The sequence below is a fragment of the Meriones unguiculatus genome, chromosome 1 (assembly GCF_030254825.1).
Source record: "Meriones unguiculatus strain TT.TT164.6M chromosome 1, Bangor_MerUng_6.1, whole genome shotgun sequence".
Taxonomy (NCBI): domain Eukaryota; kingdom Metazoa; phylum Chordata; class Mammalia; order Rodentia; family Muridae; genus Meriones; species Meriones unguiculatus.
Window position 1 is genome coordinate 192,031,360 of NC_083349.1, and position 19,334 is coordinate 192,050,693.

At 53.3% G+C, this 19,334-nt stretch overlaps 1 protein-coding gene across 10 annotated transcripts in view; it reads right to left on the reverse strand.

Moving 5' to 3' along the window:
- Lingo1 (leucine rich repeat and Ig domain containing 1) overlaps positions 1 to 19,334 on the reverse strand; it is a 176,557-nt gene that overhangs the window by 103,516 nt on the left and 53,707 nt on the right. For 7 of the 10 annotated variants that reach the window (XM_021633558.2, XM_060374383.1, XM_060374360.1 and 4 more), the window contains exon 3: positions 1,132 to 1,176. The exons of the other annotated variants lie outside the window; for them this stretch is intronic. The gene's annotated coding sequence lies outside the window, so the exon portion shown is untranslated. The remainder of the gene's footprint in view (positions 1 to 1,131; positions 1,177 to 19,334) is intronic. 10 annotated transcript variants of the gene reach the window in all.

Here is a 19,334-nt window from a genome sequence, read left to right on the forward strand (position 1 = left end):
AGGCCCCAGCCTGCCTCAGCACCGGTTCCATCCCAACCCAGCCAGCTTTGGCTCCCGCACCTCTAAGAAAGGAACAAACTGCTCCTTCCCAAGACTGTTGTTGCTAAGACAAATGAACTAATTAAAGTCTGGAAAGGTTTCTTGAAGACTTAAAAAGAGGTGATTGAGCATGCAAATTAGTAACAATTACTGCCCCTCCTCCAGGCAGGCAGCCTGGATCCCTCCACAGAGAGAACCTCGGCTCTGAAGTGATAGCCCTGGCAGAGGGCTCAGCTATGGAAGACTGTGCTTTCCCTGACTCTCCTGTCCTCCTTCTCTTCTCATACCTCTGTTGCTTAGCAACTGGTGTGTGTGGTGTGTGTATGCTTTACCGTTTATTGAGCACCAACTGTGTGCATGGTCTTCTCTACACAGAGTAGCATCCAGGAGGACTGATTTTCAGAAGCCCCCCTTTGACCCACCAGAAAATGGAGGAAAGGGGTGTCACTCAGAGAGGAGAGAAACCTGACCCTCAGTCTGTGACCTTAGTCACCACTGCCGGGAAAAAGTGCAGGGCACCAACACCAGACTCCGTAGCCTTTCCTGCTGGCTTACCTTGTTTGTGGAGATGAGGCTGACCCAGCAGACAAACTTGGGCCCAGATGAGAAATTAAAACCCAAAGTCTGCAGGAGTGTCCTGGGGCTCAGGACAGGGACTCAGCTAAGTGTCTGCCCTGAGCCTGTTTCTCTGCCAGGCCAGCGGTTCTCGTGGGAGAGAGAGTGGGATCCTCATAGTGCTGATCTCAGCACAAGGCCCCCTACAAAGCCAGTGTCCGACCCACCAGACAACCCCCAGCCTCAACTTCCTCACGTGGGGGATCACAGTTCTGCTTTCTCTATAACTGGGAGATGTCGGTGCTATCTGGTGCCCTGACTGCTCCACAGGGCTCTGAGCACCCGTGACCTTGGCCCCAGTAGATTTTGAGGCACCTTCCCACCCGAAAGCTGATTCCCAAACCTTGCCCTCTTCTTCATTCAATAACTCAGCAACCCCACCCCCACCCCCGCCCCCATCCGCACCATGGCTTCGGAAGCAAAGGCAGCCTTCAGAGGATGGAAGAGGAAGAAAGACAACAGCAGGCTGATGCTCACCTCTCTGAGGCCTCACTCCAGAATCCCAGCTCCTCAGTGGGACTCCTGCAGAGAAACAGCAGGGAAATGGTGAGCAGACACTCAGACCTGACCTGTAGTCAGCCTGTCCAAGCTCTGTTTAGCCTGGACTTCCCGGGCCCCGGGGCAGAAGGAGAGGCTGCCCGAAGATGCCAGGTCCGTTTCACAGAGTAAAGCCAGCATCAGGTCAGAGCTGCTGCTGACTGGGATTTAGGGCTTGCTCGGGCCAGTCCAGGCTCTACGTACCCTGACATATGTGAACTAAACCAGGAGAGCAGCTCAGGCCCCACCCTACCCCACCACCCCACTTCCCCACCCTGACCACCCATAGCAGCAAGGACGGTTTTCTGGTGACCGGGCACAGAGGGCTGAGCCTCACATTCCCTTTCAAGGCCAGATGTGCGCCATGATCCAAAGGGGCCCAGGAGAGCGGGCAAAAATGGAGGGCTAAGGCCCACATATGCCTGGCATCAGGACCCAGCCCAATTCAGCTATGTCACTGGCTCGCCCTGTGACTCTGGACTGGCCTTTTACCCATCAGTGCCAGCAGGTACCAGCAGGTTCACCCATCACCAGAGGGCTCGGAGCAGGTACCAGCAGGTACCCATCACCAGAGAGCTCTGAGCAAACAGCTTGCTGTCACCCTCTGAGTTTCTGAGCAACAGGTCCTGGGTAGGCCTGAGAATCTGCATTTCAAGCAGGATTTCCTGGGTGCTGGTACTGCTTTTGGGGGTCCTATTTTAAAAACTTTTAGTTCTGAACATGTATCTAGCCTACAAAGTATGTAGCCTGTATTTAAGAAATTGGCAGGCTGAGGGCACACACACACACACACACACACACACACTCACCGACATCTAACTCAAAGCAGCCATGGAGGTGGGGGTGGGGAGACTTTCCAAACACAGATTTGACAGTAGAGGGCTCTGGGCTGTGCAGTCCTAGCAGACTTCCAGGAGGAGGTGAATATGTAAATTTCTAAACAAGGTGGTGTACACCTTTAACCCCAGCACTCAGGAGGCAGAGGCAGGTGGATCCCTGAATTCACGGTCAGCCTGGTCTACAGAGTGAGTTCCAGGACAGCCAGGGCTACCCAGAGCAACCCTGTCTCCTAAATCAACAAAAAGTATTCTGAATTTCCATTATTACAGAATATTGTTTTATTATTCAAGTACAAGAGACAAACTTGTGTTCCAGGCCGCTCCTCGGGGGTGCTGAGGCCCTCTGGGGGACACGCACCCGTAGAAGGGTGCGTTCACAGGTTCTATACTTGGGTGCACCGGCTCCAGTGTTCTTCCACAAGCTGTAGACCTTCCCATGTCCTCACAAAGCACCAACTGTTGCTTGTACCCACGGAGCACCTGCGTGCGCACCAGACAGCAGGCTGACCGCGCCACGTGTCCACCCTGCTGGCCCTTACGGCATGTTTTTGACATGGCGCCTGTCAGACCATCATCCTCTAGAGCAGTGGTTCTCAACCTGTGCATCAAGACCCTGTGGGGTCACACACCGGACAAGCTGAGTATCTGATATTTACACCACGATTTGTAACAGCAGCAAAATTACAGTCACGTAGTAGCAACAAGCATAACTTTATGATTGAGGGTCATCACAAGAATGGTGGTCAGTGAGCTGCCAGAGTTCTCTTAGAACCTAAGCAGAGCCTGGAGCCTGGGAATCCCTCCCGAGCTACACTGTGCTCCTCCACAAGGGGGCGCACCCTCTCCAGGTGAAAAGGAACTCCAATGATGCATGCTTGGAGGGTTCCAACTTTTTTTTTTTATTATTTTACTTACTGGGTGGCGGATTCCTGCGGGAACCCTGCTTCCTGTGTAGATATGTAAGCATTTTTCTGGGCATATTCCCAAAGGATAGGTAAAAGGGTATACACACTCCAGATTTTTCTACTTGTTGCCAAAACACCCTCCCAAAACATTTTGGCTGGTACATTGTTATCTAGTTCTCCATGAAAGCTTTTATTTAATATTAGGTCCAGCCTGGTGCATGCCTTTAATTCCAGCACCTGGAAGGCAGAGGCAGGCAGATCTCTGAGTTCGATGCCAGCCTGGTCTATGAAGTGAGTTCCAGAATAGCCAGAACTACACAGTGAGACTCTCATTCGCTGAGATCCAGTGACATCTGAGATGTTATCTCCATTTTGCAGGGGAAAAACAAACCCAAGAATCAGAGATTAAGTTACTGTACAAGGTCCAATCTGCTACAGTATCAGGACAGGAAGCATTGGATGGAAGGAAGAAGGGGGTAGGGGAAGACTTGGCTCTGGGCTCTTCCGGTCTTTAGCACAGTTCTGGCTAGTGTCTCGCAGCGCTCTCTGGAGCTAGGCCACGGTCCCTTCCACTCCACAGAACATGTCAAGCCGCTCAGAAAGCTGTTTGGCCAGACTAATGGTCAATGTTTTGGATGCCCTGGTCCCCAAGATCTGGACAGTATCTGCAGTTCTGATGGCTTCTTCCACTCGGACATACTCATCTCTGGCCTCCCAGTACTAGCCTCCTCTGCTCACTCTCACTCCAAGCATCGGAGGCCACAATGTTCACAGGCCCTCCTCCCTCTCCTGACCACTCACTCCTTGGCTGGTTTCACAGGTTTGGGCTTTCTGCACAGCTCTGCCTCCAGCTCCCTCATGCTAGCCTCAGTCTCCTGAGCACAGCTCCAAAGGTAGGAGGCAATTTGTCATCTCCACTTACTCTCCTAACGGCCCTGTCCAACATAGAACATTTCATTTTTAACCCAAAATTACATCTCCCTCTACCTTGACTCTTCTTTATCCCAAACACCCACACTCAAGCCATCATCAGCCACTGTCATATTTTACTCCCTCACACCCATCCAGACCCTGATACTCAGCTCCCTCTGCCCCATTGTGCCCTTCTCCTGCTGGGACTGGGCACCTCACGTGGACAACTCAAACCAGCCCAGCACAGCCAGGACATGCCATGGCTGCACCAGCAACCCTCCTTAAGCCCGGGCCTGGCCCGCTCTCAGAAGCCCCTTCCCACCACGATGGCCTCTGGCCTTCCTCAACTGGGACAGCAGCCTCAGGCTGCAGACACCTCGGTCCTGACGCAGAGTCCCCCCCCCTCAGATGGAGACTTCTTCCTCCCCTCAGCCCCTGAGTAAAATGCCTGGACACACCAACCACTCACTTTCACAGACAACATTTATCCCACTGACCTTGACCTGCTTGTGTGTGTGGTGTCCCTGTTCCTTGTCCATCTCCCCCTCAACACAGACAGCAGACACCGCGTTTGCCTCTGAACTTCTGTGTGTACTGGGTGCTGCCAAGTGAACACTCAGCAACTATTCATTGAATGAATAAATGAATGAATGAATGAGCAGGTAAAAAAATAAACAAGTGGAGCCTGCTCTCGGTGATTACTCTCTGAAGAAGAAGCCTCCCTTAGGAAGTAGGAAGGAGTCAGAGGGCAGCCCCATGGGGCAGGATACTGAGCACAGACTGGTCTGCGGCATAGGCTGAGCAGTGGATGCTGACGGGTACTAGCGGGGCTTGCAGCTTCCCTGGGATGCCACACTCAGCAACCCCAACCGAGGGCATGTGGGGCTTTCACACCTGCCAACCCGCCCCACTCAGGAGGGAGCCTTGGGGCAGCCGGCAGCTGAGAGAGGTTGGCAGGGGGCCAGCATGCCTGCCAACAGCTGGCGCTGCTGCCAGGCAGCCGGGTAATCGTGTTAGCCAGCGGAAATTGGTCCAGGGAGTTTTTTTTTCCTTCACCTCCCATTTTCTTTCTCTTCCCTTCCCCCTTGGAGCTGCAAGCCTCGGAAGATTGATCTTCGCCTGAAACGGAGGAGATAACTCGATATAATGAACTCCACTGTCCCTCTTGCTGTTCGGAGCCTTTAAAAAATTTAACAGGGCTGGGGACAAAGGGGGGAAAGCTGTCCTCAGGGGCACTCTGAAAGCCCCCATTCCTACTCTTGGGCCCTCCCCCAACTTGGCTTCTGCCTCCTTTCTCTCCCTGCTCCCATGGGACGCCTTCATGGAACAAGGTTAAAAATATCCCCTTTCTCTTGCTTGTTTGGAACATAATTTTGGTGAGGTCAGGACTGGGACCACCAATGGCCCTTCTTCCCACAGCCTCCCGCCTAATGGCTGGCTTCACTCTCCAGAGTCACCAGCCTGCCTGGGGGGGGGGGGGTGACAAGTTGACTCAGCCATTGCTCTTCTGCAGGCCAACCGCCCACTGAGGCACTGGCGGCTGCGTGGCTTTTGTTCCTGCAAACAGCTCTTCAAAGAGCTGCCTAACGACACAAAGGAGCCCAGCTCGCTGGACCCCAGCGCTGCCACTGGGCACACCTCACAGGGCTCCCCTCAGCCCTCAGCCCCACCTCTTCCTGTTTGGCAGCTCCTCAGCTGGTGTCCTTCTCTATTCATGTAGCTGTTTAGAAAGTACCTGCCCTGTGCCAAGCACTGGGCTGGGAGCTGGGACCCCCACGCCCTGAGACTCCTGACCTGAAGAACCTCACAAAGCCTGGTGACTGGGCAACCATCAGCCAGTGACCACACAGGTAGAACATGCATTGGGAAGAGCTTTATAGGAAAGGCCAGGGACCCTCCATGTAAGACAGTGATCAAGGAAGGCCTCCCCGAGGAAGTGTCCTTGTAGTGAGAGCCAAAGGACAATGAGACCACCAGATTAGGGAGGAGCAGGAAGTGCTCTGGAGACCATGCAACTCAATAGGGCCCCTGACCAATGTCCTCAGCCATCAGAAAGAGTCAGACCCACAGTTCACTTAGCACCCAAAGCCTCACCTCACATGCTCTCTGCATGCCAGGCCCAGCGCACCTTTCAAGATACAGCTCAATGCATCTTGGTAGCCCTTAGCTCAATGGGTGTCTGGAAACTTATCTGGTTTTTCAACTCTCTGTTCTTTGACGCTGAGGACCAGCTCAATCTCTGGCACCCTCAGATCCAGAATAGAGGAGAGACAAAAGTCTGTGGGCCCAGGAAAAGCCCCACCTCCCCTTTGCAGATGTTCTCTGTAACCCCGCAAGCAGCAGGTCTGGTCACCCAGGAAGGTCTGTGGCCCATGCTCTCCCCAGAGCTTCCTGCTGGCAGGAAGAAACCGAACAGTCTGACCTTGCGGTTCTGCAGGCAAGTACCTTCCCACCTCAGCTTCCCTGTGCAGCTCCCAGGGACTACAGGCATCAGGGAGACCCGGAGGTACAGGAGGTCAGTACAGACCAGCCCTGCCCTGCTTCTGGAAGCACCTCGGGTCTCCATGCAGAACTGGAAACTTACAGGACCTCAGCAGGAGCAGGGACGGGGGGAGGGGGGCCTGAAGGAGCCTTGGGTTCAGGGGAAGAAAGGGGGCTGGTAAGGCAGAGGCAGAGAGAAGTTTGGGTCCTAGATCAGGCCAAAGATGCGGGGGCACAAGAGTGACTGCATGACTGGTCCAAAAAGAGGTCTGCTCCGGGGAAGCCAGCCTTCCATACCAGCTTGGAGCAGGTCAAAGTGCTGCCAAGTGTGAGGGGGCTGGGCATACTTTCAGAAGTCTCTCAGTTAGAAGAATGCTATTCTCTCTCTCTCTCTCTCTCTCTCTCTCTCTCTCTCTCTCTCTCTCCTGCAGCCAATATGCACAGCAGAAACAACAATTCTTACAGAGAGTGCTGTCAGGGACCACCTGCTTTCCAGGAACCTCTCTGAGATGAGTGCTTGCATCTCCCTTTACAGAGGGGGAAACTGAGACTTGAATCAGAACAGCTCTCCTAAGATCATGTTAATTCATGGTGGAGACAGAATAAAACCCAGGCCTGTGTGAATTCAAAGCTGCTAACCACTGTCACCAAACAGGACATAGAAACAACACAGCTCCCAGACAGAAAACCTGCAAATTCCAAACTTGTACTCAGCTCACGAGATATGAAGAGGTCACAACATTGTCTGGAAAACTAATTCCAAGGATGGCATGCCATTTTAGGAAATGGGGAGTTAAAGGTTTACCTTTGGCAGACTGGAGTAAAGCTGGCTACCAAAAGAGTGAGGAACTGCCTTGGCGCTAAGTGTGGCCAGCCCTGGCAGTCCCCACATAAGGAGTCCCTAGCTGCAAGCTCATCCCATGAACCCCACAGGTTCACAAAAGAACCTAGGGCATGAAAAGGGACTAGGAAACGCCCTTCAAAGGTACATGAATAGGGCTAGAGCCTCCTTTGCCCTTTGGAAAGAAGCAGATAGGAAGGTAGAAGAGATGAGTGAGTTGGCCAGAGGGAGCATCATGGAGTTTGCGGCCTCAGCTGCCTGTACCAGCCTATCCCCTAACTAGAAGGGGCTCCTGAAGAAGAATCAGGTTCTCCTTCTTCTCTAGGCTCCTCCCCTCTCTTGTCCTACCCTCCCTCTCCATCCATCACCAGCTCACCTTTGGCACATTTGCCCACCTGTACCAGGAACCAGCATACAGAGTCATTTAGAGGCTGGATAGAGGGGCAGAGGCTACCACCACATCCTTTGTAAAGCAGGTGCATAACTCTCACTCCCAGGAGATTCAGAAGGACAGGAAGAGGGGTAGACTTGGGAACAAGGAGAATCAGTGCTCACTCAGCATTCCCAGCCTGTGGTCCCTAATCTGTGCCTTGTACCCTGTGCCTTTCCAAAGGGATGAGTAGGGTCCAAAGAGCTCGGGCCAAGGCTCTTAGAGAGCCCACTTGGGACAGAGTGGAGAGCAACTTTGCTTATTTCTCCTCCAAGAACCTTTTCACAGTCAAATTACAATTGATATAAAAGCAAAGGTAAAGACAAGGAGTTGGGTGTCTGGGGACTTAGTCTCGCCTTAATGAGCTGTTGGGAGGACAGCTGAATGCAGGAGAACAGCTGAGATTTGCTGCACTGAGAAGCAAAGCACCAGTTCCCTGGGAGAGGAACTTCAGGGGAGACAGCTGGGTGGGACACCAGGGGGCTGACGGGGTGTTTTTGGGAGCTCGGTCTGGGGTCCTCCCAGTTGAGTACACAAGAGGGGGGTTAGTGGGCTTGTCCAGCGAATGGTAACAGTCCTGGGAGCAAGCAGCATCCCCCCTTTACCTACCAACTATGCAGCCGACAGAAAAGTGTTTCTGAGACCCTACTGTGGTCCTAGCGCTCTGAGTCCCGTTGGACCCACAGGTGAGGGAAGGTCTTGCCATAAGTGAGCCTCAGAAGAGAAGCCAGCTGGGCAAAGCCTGGTCCAGCCGCTCCCCAGGGAGACTACGACACTTGCTGGACACAGGCGCCTCTACCAGACCAGCCCAACACTGCAAAGTCAGCACTGTGTGGACCCTTTCCAGAGGGAGAATCAAGACAGAGGCTTCATGCCTCGCACAAGGTCAAGCACGCAGAACTGGTAAATGCTGCAGCCCAGATGCACAACTGGACAGCTGCTGCATAGCTGGACAGCTGCTCTGGGTTCTCCAACCAACGCACCATAGTTGGGACAAGCCTTCCTGCCTTCTAAACATCCCACTAGTATCCAGACCTGCCGACATGCACCCCACTGAGCCGGTCATCAGTGGGAGACTCCTCAGATGCCCTCCTTAGATGGAGGCCTGAGACTCCTCCTAAGGTGGGAGAGGAGACACATATGTGCATGTACCAGGACCCTGCTATGAGCTGGGTTGTATGCCAGTCATCTCATACACAGGAATCTGGGCCAACTTGAAAGGGGTCCTGAGCTCAGAAATATCAAGCGGCTTTGCAATGTCACCCAGTTGCCATCCTCAATGTGCAAAAGCAGGGACTGGGCAGCGGTGGGGTGGGGTGCCAAGCACCTGTTTATAAATGGAGGTCAGTACATGGTCACTGATGGTCCTGGGGCCACCTGGGAAGGGCATAGAGCACCTGGGCCGAAAGGAGCAGGAGAATGTAAGAACAGGGAGAGGAGCAGTCAGTCAGTCGGTCAGAAGCAGTGCCTAGATCCCCCTATAAGCACCTGTGAACACTAGTGTCTTCCAGCTGCTGCCCAGGGCCCATCCCCACAGCCCATGCTGTAAGCAGCTCTTCCTCTTTCTCTTTCTCTTTCTCATTCCTGTGTTTTTACATTGAGAGCCAGCAGGCTGCCACTGCTTCCAAGAAGCTAGCCCTGATTGTCCTCATATCCCACTGAGGACTCTGTCCCTGTGGTCTGACTGAGGTACGCCTACAAGAGAGCCCTAGCCCCACCCCACTGAGGTGAAGGGTGGTAGGCACACAGCACTCCTGTTGGGGAGGGGAACCCTGCCTGGAAAATAACAGGTCCCTGCCCTGCAGCCGCTCAGGTGGGAACCGGCTACCTGCTGGCGGCAGAGCCAGCATGATGGATGGTACCATTCAGGAAGAAATAAATCCCGAGGCTCGTGTGCCAGGTGAGCTGGGGGGTGTATCCATCTTAGAGATGCTTAATGAACGTGCTGGCTGCAATAGACAACAGCAAATACATCTGCCTCCTGCTCCCTTAATGCCTCAGACCCCAAGGAGCACCCCAGGCTTACCCCTTCTCCAGGTTTTCATAGAATCAGGGAAGGTGGGTGCTGAAGGGGTCCAGTGATTGGCTGGTACAAACCAAAATGCTATCACACAGATGGTAAACCTGGGGCTGGAGGGGGCGCAGACTTGCCCAAAGCAGAAACAGGAGCCAGGCTCCAGCCCAGCCTCATGGCCTCTCACTCAGGACTCTTGAAACCAGTGGTTCTCAACCTGTGGGTCTCGGCCCCTTTGGGGGTCAAATGACCTTTTCACAAGGGTCGCATAAAACCACTGGAAAACACAGATATTTACACTTCGGTTTGTGAGACTAGCAAAATCACAAGATGAAGTAGCAACAAAAATAATGTAATGGTTGTGGGTCACCATGACGGGAGGAGCTCTGTTAAAGGGTCGCAGCATTAGGGAGGCTGAGAACCACTGTTCTAAAGTGCCCCTTGCCCAAACTTTCTGAGTCTCCAAGAAGAAACCCTGACCATCCTATCCCCCAGTCCAGGACTGCTCCACAGCACCAATCCCAGATCCCCATGTTCCCTTGTTTCCTCGCCAGGCCCAGTATGAGCCGTGCATCCTCTTCTTCCTCCTCTACCTCAACAGCCAAGCACCGACCAGCAGAAGCAGGGCTCAGCTCAGCCTGAACCTACCTCCGGGTTTCCCCACCCTGGCCTACCACCTCCCTGCTTTGCCCAGCCCCCCCATCCTGCTCCAGCCAACTCCCAGGCCTGAGGACAAATACCTCAATCAAATTAAGGAGACACTGACCTGCCTATGAGCACGCCCTAGGGCTCTGGAGGAGGGGAGTGGGAAAGGGCCCCAAACTGAGGGTCTGCCGACATCAGGCCAGAACTCCCCCTCCCACTCTCTCCGCACTGTCACCGTACCTAAAATGTCGCCATTAAAAGGAAACATAGTTCCATTCAGGGTTTAGAGGCATTGAAGTTGCTCAGCAAAGTGTGACTTATCCCAGAGAGAAATGCACCCTTAGTCATTGCTCGGGGGGGAAGGGGGGAAATGATGGGGGAGAGAGACACTTACAGGCACTGTGAGGCCAAAGGCTACAACCAGAGAGAGGCAGGGGCAGGGTTTGGGCTCAGGTGATCTTCCCTCCCACGTGACTCTGGACAGTGGGCCTGGCACCACCCAGAGCAGCGAGATAGTAGCCACTACTATGGGGGCTGCAGGACCTTGGCGTGAGTTTTGCTGTTCCCAGAAGCTCGGATAGCTGATCCTAAGGAGGTCATGTTTTTCACACCACATCACCCTCTGAGCAAGCTGCACCTCCCACACTTCTTCCATGGGCTGGCAGAGGTTTCCAAAGAGCAAAGAAACTGTCTTTAGGGTCAGGTGATAACCCAAATTCATGTTCCTGAGCCTCTTGAGACTCAGTTTCCCCTCCTGTAACACGAGAGAGAAACCCACTTTGCAGGATCACTGTGGAGGAAGAGCCAGCATGAGCCCCTCTGCCTGTGGGCATGGCCATCCTACCAACATCCTGAAGCCTCCAGGAAGTGGTCACCATGAGGGGAAGTCCTGCACAGTGAGCAGAAGCCAGCTAGCCCTCTGCTGACCCCCACACCCATGCTACTCCAGGAAACCTCACGGCTCCCACCCAGCCCTGTGCCTGGAAAGGATTCTAAGCCCACTCTCACATGCTGACTCCAACCAGGCTGTTCTAAGGCAGCCTGCATCCTGGGGCCAGTTGCATTCTGGCCCCAGGGAGCAACCAGAACCCACAGCCTCGTCTTAGGTATGCCTCACCGGAACCTCTTCCTGCTTCTCTAAGCAATCTTCCACACCCAGTCTCATGGTCCAGATAAGAATATGAGAGGAGGCTTCATAGTATAATGGTTAGAATCCAGATAAGAATATGGAGAGGCTCAGGCAGGGTCTCCACAGCTCAGGGGGAGCCTAGGACAGAGGGCTCTAACATTGTTTTCCCCAAGATACATTAGGAAGCACCTATGTGGGCCAGGTCCCTTGCACCATTCCCACAATGCTGAGAGGACGTCTACTGTCACCTGAGAAGGCTGCTTCCGAGCTTCTCTGAGACCCTGCCATCCACCGTCTAACAGTCCAGACTCCCTGCCAAGTCCTGACCGTGGGAGCAGACTCCTGGTCAATTGTTGGATTGGCCATCCGGGTAGTCCATCATCTTCTCTTGACCAATCAATGGTAGGCTGGTTGGGCACTAGAGTTGTTGAAACCCACACAAGTGGCCAGCTTGAGAATGGATGAGAGGAGCCCGAGCTCAGGAATAAGGTGGAGAGTCTCCTCAGAGCAGCACCATTTCCATGCAGTCTTCACAACAGCCCTGGGAAAGGTGGGATCATACCTGCTTTACAAAGAGAATGAGCATCCTCCGTCCAGGCACACAGCCTACACTGGACCTGCTTGACTTGAGGCTGGGTGCTCTCCTTTGCTGCCCTCCCCACCCCCAAGTGCTGGGAAACACAAGTGCTGTCCCAGAGAGAGGCAGAGCCTGATGTCCCAGATGCTCTCTGAAATAGCCTTGCCAACCCTCGGGGTGTGCAGCTGACTGAGTCTGACCCCAGGGTTGGGGAGACACCCGCTGCCTTCCTCTGGGGCTGCCTTCCTCTCCCCATCTCTCCCACTCACACTAGCAAATGAGTAAGAAGAATAGAATTACAGTTTGGCTACACAAGACACAGAATTAGCAGGATTAAATATAAATAGCTATTAAAAGTGCCTTATAATTAAATTCATTTTCCAGTTATTTGTTTTACACACACATACCCGCCCACACGTGTGCGCACACGCATGAGCTTGCATCCCCAGCTCTACACAGAGTGGGTGTCAAGGCCCCCAAATGCTAACCAGCCTCCTCCCACTGCTGCCTCTTCCTTGGAGCTCTCCCGTCTGCTCTCCCTGTCTCTCCCTCCCCTCCCAGTCCTCTTCTGAGTCCCCCACAACCTTTCCCAGAAGAGTGAATGCCAACAATTACTGCTACAGCTACTCCCATGTGCTGAGCTAGACACTTGACACCCATCACCCCCTTTTATTCTGCCCAAAGAAGTTTTGTCACTCAATAAATACTTGGTTGAGGGCCAACTGCTTAATATTATTTAATCCCCACAATGCCATTCATCCCTCCATTAAGCCAGTACTAGTTGAGCATCTACTACATGCCAAGGTTTGGTAAATGCTAGAAACACTTTGGCTCGCAAGATTCCCTTCCTCTTCCCTTAAGAAGTAGCATGGAAATTTCATCAGGGATGCTGGGCTGACCTAAGGCAGCTATGACTCTCTGCATGACATACTGTGCCTCTAACGTCCCTGTCTTCTCTTCAGTCCTCAACTTCCTTCTGTGTATGTGGGGGAGGGGAGAATCTACCCCGATTTAGTTGGAGTTAGCACTCACAGAGCACTTTGCACTGGCACAGAGCCCAGAGAGGTCAGTGCCTCTGTCACCATCACCAATTAGGAGCCCTGCAGAGTGCCATCAAGTGTGAGAGAACAAGGCATGCTATGAAATCACACACAGAGAAAGGTAACAAGGCCTGGGATGGTGGGGGTGCCCTGGAAGCGTGACTGAAAGCCCTGGAGTTGGGTAGGGAGGACCTCCAGTCACTCCCAGAGAGCTTCTGGAGGAGGGGCCAGCACCTCAGGCCTCTCCATCGCCCTCTTGTGGGCTGATGACTTGGTCTGATCTTCAGACCTTCCCCCGGGATGCAGGAAGACCAGGCCCAAAGCCTGGGAAGGATCACTTCCAACACATGATTATCATTTGAACCCAGTCACTCAACCGGCCATGCAGCCTCCTGGGCCCAGGCAGAAGTGAGGAAAAAAAGATCATCCTCCTGGGGGCTGGAGTGGCCCAGGGGTTGCGGAGAGCAACAGCTAGATGGCAATGCACACACGCCCAGGGGGAACAAGAGGGGAGACAATACCAAGGTGACGATTTTGTCTTCAGAAGACATAAACCATCTACCAGCCCACCAGCTCTGTCATGGCACCCGGAGTGCTCAGTTTACCTTGGCCGAGGTCACAAACCTATGAGTAGGAAAGCTGGGGATAAAACACAGGTCTTTGTGTCCCCACACCCCTGCTGAGGCCAAGGAAACAGATCCCTGGGAAATCACTGCCCTGGCTGCCTCAGCTTCAGTATTCCTTCTGTCACCCCCAAGGAGGGCTGCCACCCTGCTGACTTCCCAGAGCCGCACTGCTCAGCCAGCTGCAGAAGCCCAATACTGAACACTTTTGTCCTAAGGGAGGTGCCTGAGCTAATAGCAGGGGCTCCAGCCCTTCCTCAGCGAGAACATTATTTCATTATCCAAAGGCAAACAGCCCCATGGTGTCCGGCAAAGCGACTCAGGCATCTGGCAAAAGCAACACAAATCGATGGGCAGCAAGAGGTCTTCTCTGGCCCAGCCCTCCCACAGGGCGCTGGGGCTCTGTCCCATCTTTCTGACAAATGCTGAGGAAAAGAAAGGAGCCTGTGCTGGGTGCAACAATGGCAGGCAGAGTGATAAGGCACAAAGGCCCTTACAGAAAACCATGGCCTATTGTCACTTCTAGGCGACCCCAAGTAAGGCGGGGGTAGCATCAGACCAGGCTACCCTGGGAACTGGATGCCCACAGAGCCCATGTCCTGGTCAGTTATGTGGCCTCAGAGCCTTGAGTAGCCCCTTTGCAAGAACACTACTGACCTTCCAGCTCACAGCTGACCTCTGCCCTCCGCCCACCAAGGACTCCTCACCACCACCCACACAACTTTAGTGACCAGACTGCGTCTCCCTCTTTTCTTCAGTCCTAGGTGTCACCTCCTCCTGGGGGCTTTCCCAAACTTCTCCACCCTGTAGGACCCCACTCGGCCTCACAGGAACTGCAGAGTCAAGCCCACAGCTGCTGTTCCGTGCTTCGCCTAGCACCCAACCTCCAGGGCTGGGTGAGACTTCACTTTGTGGGTCTCATGTCCACGACAGAACAGAAATCTGTTGTCTCCACCTCTGAGCTTGCCATGGAGATGGAAACACAGTAAGCATTGTGCTCTCTGTCTGCTGACATTACAAAGTCCCTTTAAACCTCCCCCCCACCATCACAGTAGGGATCCAGGAGCCAGAACATATGAAGTTCAGACCTAAAGCTGAGATTCTGTGTGTGCTTGGATGTCTCTGTCACTCTCCTGGCTCTGGTGTGCCCACATCTGTGCAAGCAGACCTGGGGTCAACTTGACCTTATGTTCAGCTGGAAGGAATAAAGGCGCCAGATGAACGGGGCACTGTCCGTGGTGCTGAATGCGTGTTTCCCCTATTTAAGCTGGTGGGCACAAAGGATGCGATGGAAGCGGAGGGATGGGGGCTTGGGAAAGACAACCACAGAGAGAAACAAATGACAGGACTGCTGTTTGTGGACGCCGCAAGGGACTGCTGGCATGAGGGACACTCACTCAGTCAGGGGAAGGTTCGGCCTCAGCCATTAAAAAATCCACAGTCCAGCCAAAGACCAGGCTAGACTGAGAACACTGCCTGATGAGGGGAGGGGCTGGAAACACACATAGACCATGTGTGCATACACAAACACACATGCACAGTGTTTATGTAAACATCATATGGCTAAGCCTTGCAGCATCAAGCTTGCCAACCCAGAGAGGGGTATTACAACACTTGTGTCTCACACCCAAAAAGGCGAAGGACACCCCTCAAAGATCCACTGAACAGAGGAGAAAGCAAGTCTCACACTCCTGGATCCTTCTCTCCTCCATCATTCAAAGGGCTACTGTCCAATCTTTCCCTCTAATGGTGCCAGGTGCCTGTCTCTATGAGAGACAAAGAAGGCATGTGTGGTGGGAAAAGTGGGCAACAGGCCCAGAGTTGGGAGAGGAAGTGGAAGAGGGAGGGGTGGGAGGAAAGCAGGGGAGAGAACGAAGGAAGAGGAAAGAAGGAACAAGGAGAAGGAATAAGGAAGAGATGGAGGGAGGGATGTTGGGGGAGAGGAGGTCAAGGAAGCAGAGGAGGAAGGAAGAAAAGAAAGAAGGAAGGATGGGTGAGTGGAAGGAAGTAGTTATTTGATTGGTCGGTTGCTTGGTTCCTCCACCACTGCAGAACAGATCTTGGCAGGCCCTCTGCTGGCCCAGACACGGTCCTCTCTTGAATAATTTCTCCAGCAGAAACTCCATAATTATGGGTAATAACAATCACTCTGATTTGCATGTATTGAGCACCTTTCAGCCTGGGATCTCCAAGTGCTTCACCAACATTAATTAATTCATTAGGCACGCCCGCCTCCCTGGGACAGAGCGACAGGCTGCTCCACCCAGAGCGGCACAGCTGGCTATGGGGTTGGCAGCAGGTGGCAGTCCCAGTAGGGGCATGTGTTCGGAGCCCTTGGAGAGAGGTTCTGAGGAGTCTGGAAAGTGCTTCCTGCCCCAGCTCCCCCATACACTGCCTCTGGCTGTTTCCTCAGAACTCAGGACACCTCTCTGTGCCCTTCCCAGGCCATTCCAAGGATAGTCAGGAAGAGACTAGTCCACCTTCCACAGCTCTGACCCCGGGCCCACTTGGGAAATTTATGTACTTTCATGAAACTCAATTTCTTTGCCTGTAAAATGGGGCCTCCAGCCCTGCAGCCTTCCAGCCCAGAGGTGGTTGTAAGACTTGAATGGTGGGTACTTCAAACCTGTCCATGGCTGTACACAGAAGGATACAGCTTCTCCCTTTTCCATTTGATCCAATAAGGGACCAGGCCACATACAGAGTTACAAACTCTCCCTTGAGGCCATTCCCTTCCTTCTAGGAACAGATAAACCCAGGAAGTCCCTTCTCTGTCCCCTCCATGAGCCTGGAGGTGCTTCTCACAAAGACAGCTCTCAGACCTACCCCCAAAGTCCAACTCTGGCCAGACCCCACACAGGTCCTGTGGAAGAGAAAAGGGCTCAGGGGTCTGATAAGAAGGTTCCTTCCAAAGACCAGGCTTAGAATCTCATGCAGAAGATGGGTTCAAAGCAGGCCCCCAAACTTATAGAGAGTAGAAAAATCCAAGGTCATCTTCCAGACCTTCATGGTGCCAATAGGAAGACTGGGGCATGGAGAGGAAGAGCCGCAGGCTTTGATGACCACCCCAGAATCCAGGCCCAGCAGGACCCTTTCTGTTGTCACCTTGAGCAAACGACTACTCCTGAGCCTCTGCTTCTCTAGCCACAAGTGAAATAACCTCAGCCGTGTCCAAGCAGCTCATATTGCTGGGGCTGGATTGGCAGAGCTGCAGGCCCTGATGGTGGGAAGCTGCACTTCCCACTTAACTCCCTCCCAGAGGTCACCTGGAACACTCCCTAACTGACTCCATTTCCCCAATGTCCTCTGAGCATGTGCTGCATGTTGGGTGTTCCGAAGTCATAGCTTTAGCCTGTCTGCTCAAGGACCTCAGGCCCTCCCTGGGGATGCCAAGTGTCGGCCCTTGCTGGTTGCCCTCCTCCTCCTCTGCAAAGGTTGAGACCCTGCCATGCGCCATGGCTCAATTAGCCTTTCCTCCAGACAACTTCTCTGGGAGTCCTGATGTGGCTTAGCGTTTAACTCCTTCAGTGCCCTCATCTCTGAGGCCTTGCCAAAGTTCAGGTCTCTCCACCAGAGTTTCAGCTAAGTCTCCTCCCACTTCTGTAGGGACAACATGGCTAAGCAAAGGCTTACTAGAAGGAGCTGGGCCTGGCATTGCTAACAAAGAATATGTGAAAGAGCCAGGTCAGACCCTGCCCCATTCAGCCTACTTAACCTCCAAATAACTCTACATGCATGGACTTGCCTCACAGCTCTAGAGCCCACGTTCCCCTTAAGCCCACAGAAACAGCCACGCTTGCAGACACGGACACAGATGTACAAGGAGTGAACATGCCGTGACCCGGTGGGGCATAAATTCTCACACACATTTACAGTATAATATACAAGGGCTCTTTTCTGGTCACACTCATCAGCCAGCCTCACAAGGCACATACCGCCACACAAAAACCACAAACACATCCCTGAACACAAGGTAGCAGACAGTCCCATACCCCCCCCCCAGGAAGGCCAAGCTGGAGCTGTTCCCAGTCAGCGCTCCTGGCTGACGAGGTGAGTACACGGCCATTTCCCTCCATCAGAGCACAGCGGTGTAGCTTCATGTTACTTGTGCATATTTGTCTCTTCTAAGAGCCCTATGTGAAGACAACCACAAAGGCACCGCCTAGGAGAACATGTGCTCCAGGGGACCATCCCCTCCACCGCCTCCCTGGAGGGCAATGCACACTGCTACACGTGTGTGCCATAGGACGCGATTGCCACATGCCCTCACGTGCACATTCATCTCCTGCTCAGCCCATGGGGTCAGCCACCACCCTTCCTGTGCAGGTCCCCCTGTGCAGACTCCCAGCTCTGCAACCTGCGAGACAAGAGAAGGAGCGATAGAAAGGAGAAGCCAGCTTGGGGGATACGTCCCACAACCCTCGAACAAGGGGAAATCCTGAGGTCCCTGACATTTCATCCTTGGCCAGGTCATCTTATCCCTGATTCAGGGGTCATACTTTCCAGGAAGCCTCAGAAATTATTATGACTTCATGTTTGGGACTGTGTCTCAGAGGAAAAAATAATTCTTTGGGCAGTCTTCCTTAAGGGTTCCTGGCTCTGGTCTGACAACAGCCAAGACCCCAGAGCGGGAACAACTGGGGTCACGTCCATCTGGCACCGTAGGGTGGGAGGACCCTGTCAGCCACAGCAAAACATGATAGGAACAGCGCATGGGCAGAGGCTGGCCCCCTGCAGCCCACGGGAGGATGTCATTACATACCCAGGCCTCAGTTTCCACACTGCTCTGTGGTATTGTAAAGACCTAGTCAGGTGTCTTTGATGTCCCAATGCCAGGTGGGAGGCAAAAAGGTCACATGGACTGTTCGGGGTTTTGGTGTTGTTGTTGTTTGGGTTTGTGTGTGTGTGTGTATGTGTGTGGTCTGGAACACAAAGTTCTCTCCATGGATCCTGAGTGGTGTTTCCTGAGGTCCCAGAGGACTGTAGAGAAGGTGAGGAGACAGGTAAAGAGAGCCAGCCATAGAGAGGCCGCCCTGAGACCAATGGCAGTGTGGAGAGCAGCAAGCGCCCCAGGTCTTCTTGCCTAATCCACGTCAGAGCTAGCTGAAACTCCCTGATTCTGGGGTGCAGCCCCACACCCTAGCATGCACCCCAAGCCCCCAGCCTGGTGAGGAGCCCAATCTGCAGCTTGTTAGCCTCGATCTGCTCATTAATCACTACAGGCTGCTTCTCCTCGCCTTGGCTGTGTCACCCATAATAATATATGAAGAACATTCATTTATTCACCAACTTCCCACTCAGGAAAAGATAGAAGACACCGTAGGAAAGGATTTATCCTGACACCCAGATTTCAGCAAAGTGAGGCTAATTTAAACATTTAAGTCAATGGCTTGTCCCTCCCCACCCCTCCCAAGTTTTCTTCTCTTTTCTTTTTTTTTTTTTTTAATGGTGATACATGGGAGGAAGGTTGGAAGTGAACCAGTCCACGTGGCTTGAGGTTGGAGGCAAAGGAGAGGGAAACGGTTATTGGTTGGGTTCCCCTGGTTTTTCCTCAACCATCCCCAGCCCTGTCTCTACAACCAAATCCAGGAAAGCAGGAGGGCTTGGACCAAATCACTAATGAACCTCACCTCGCTGTTTGCTCACCACCTACCACAGAGCAAGCCACTCCCCGGCCCCTAACCTCTACATGCTAATCATCTGTGAG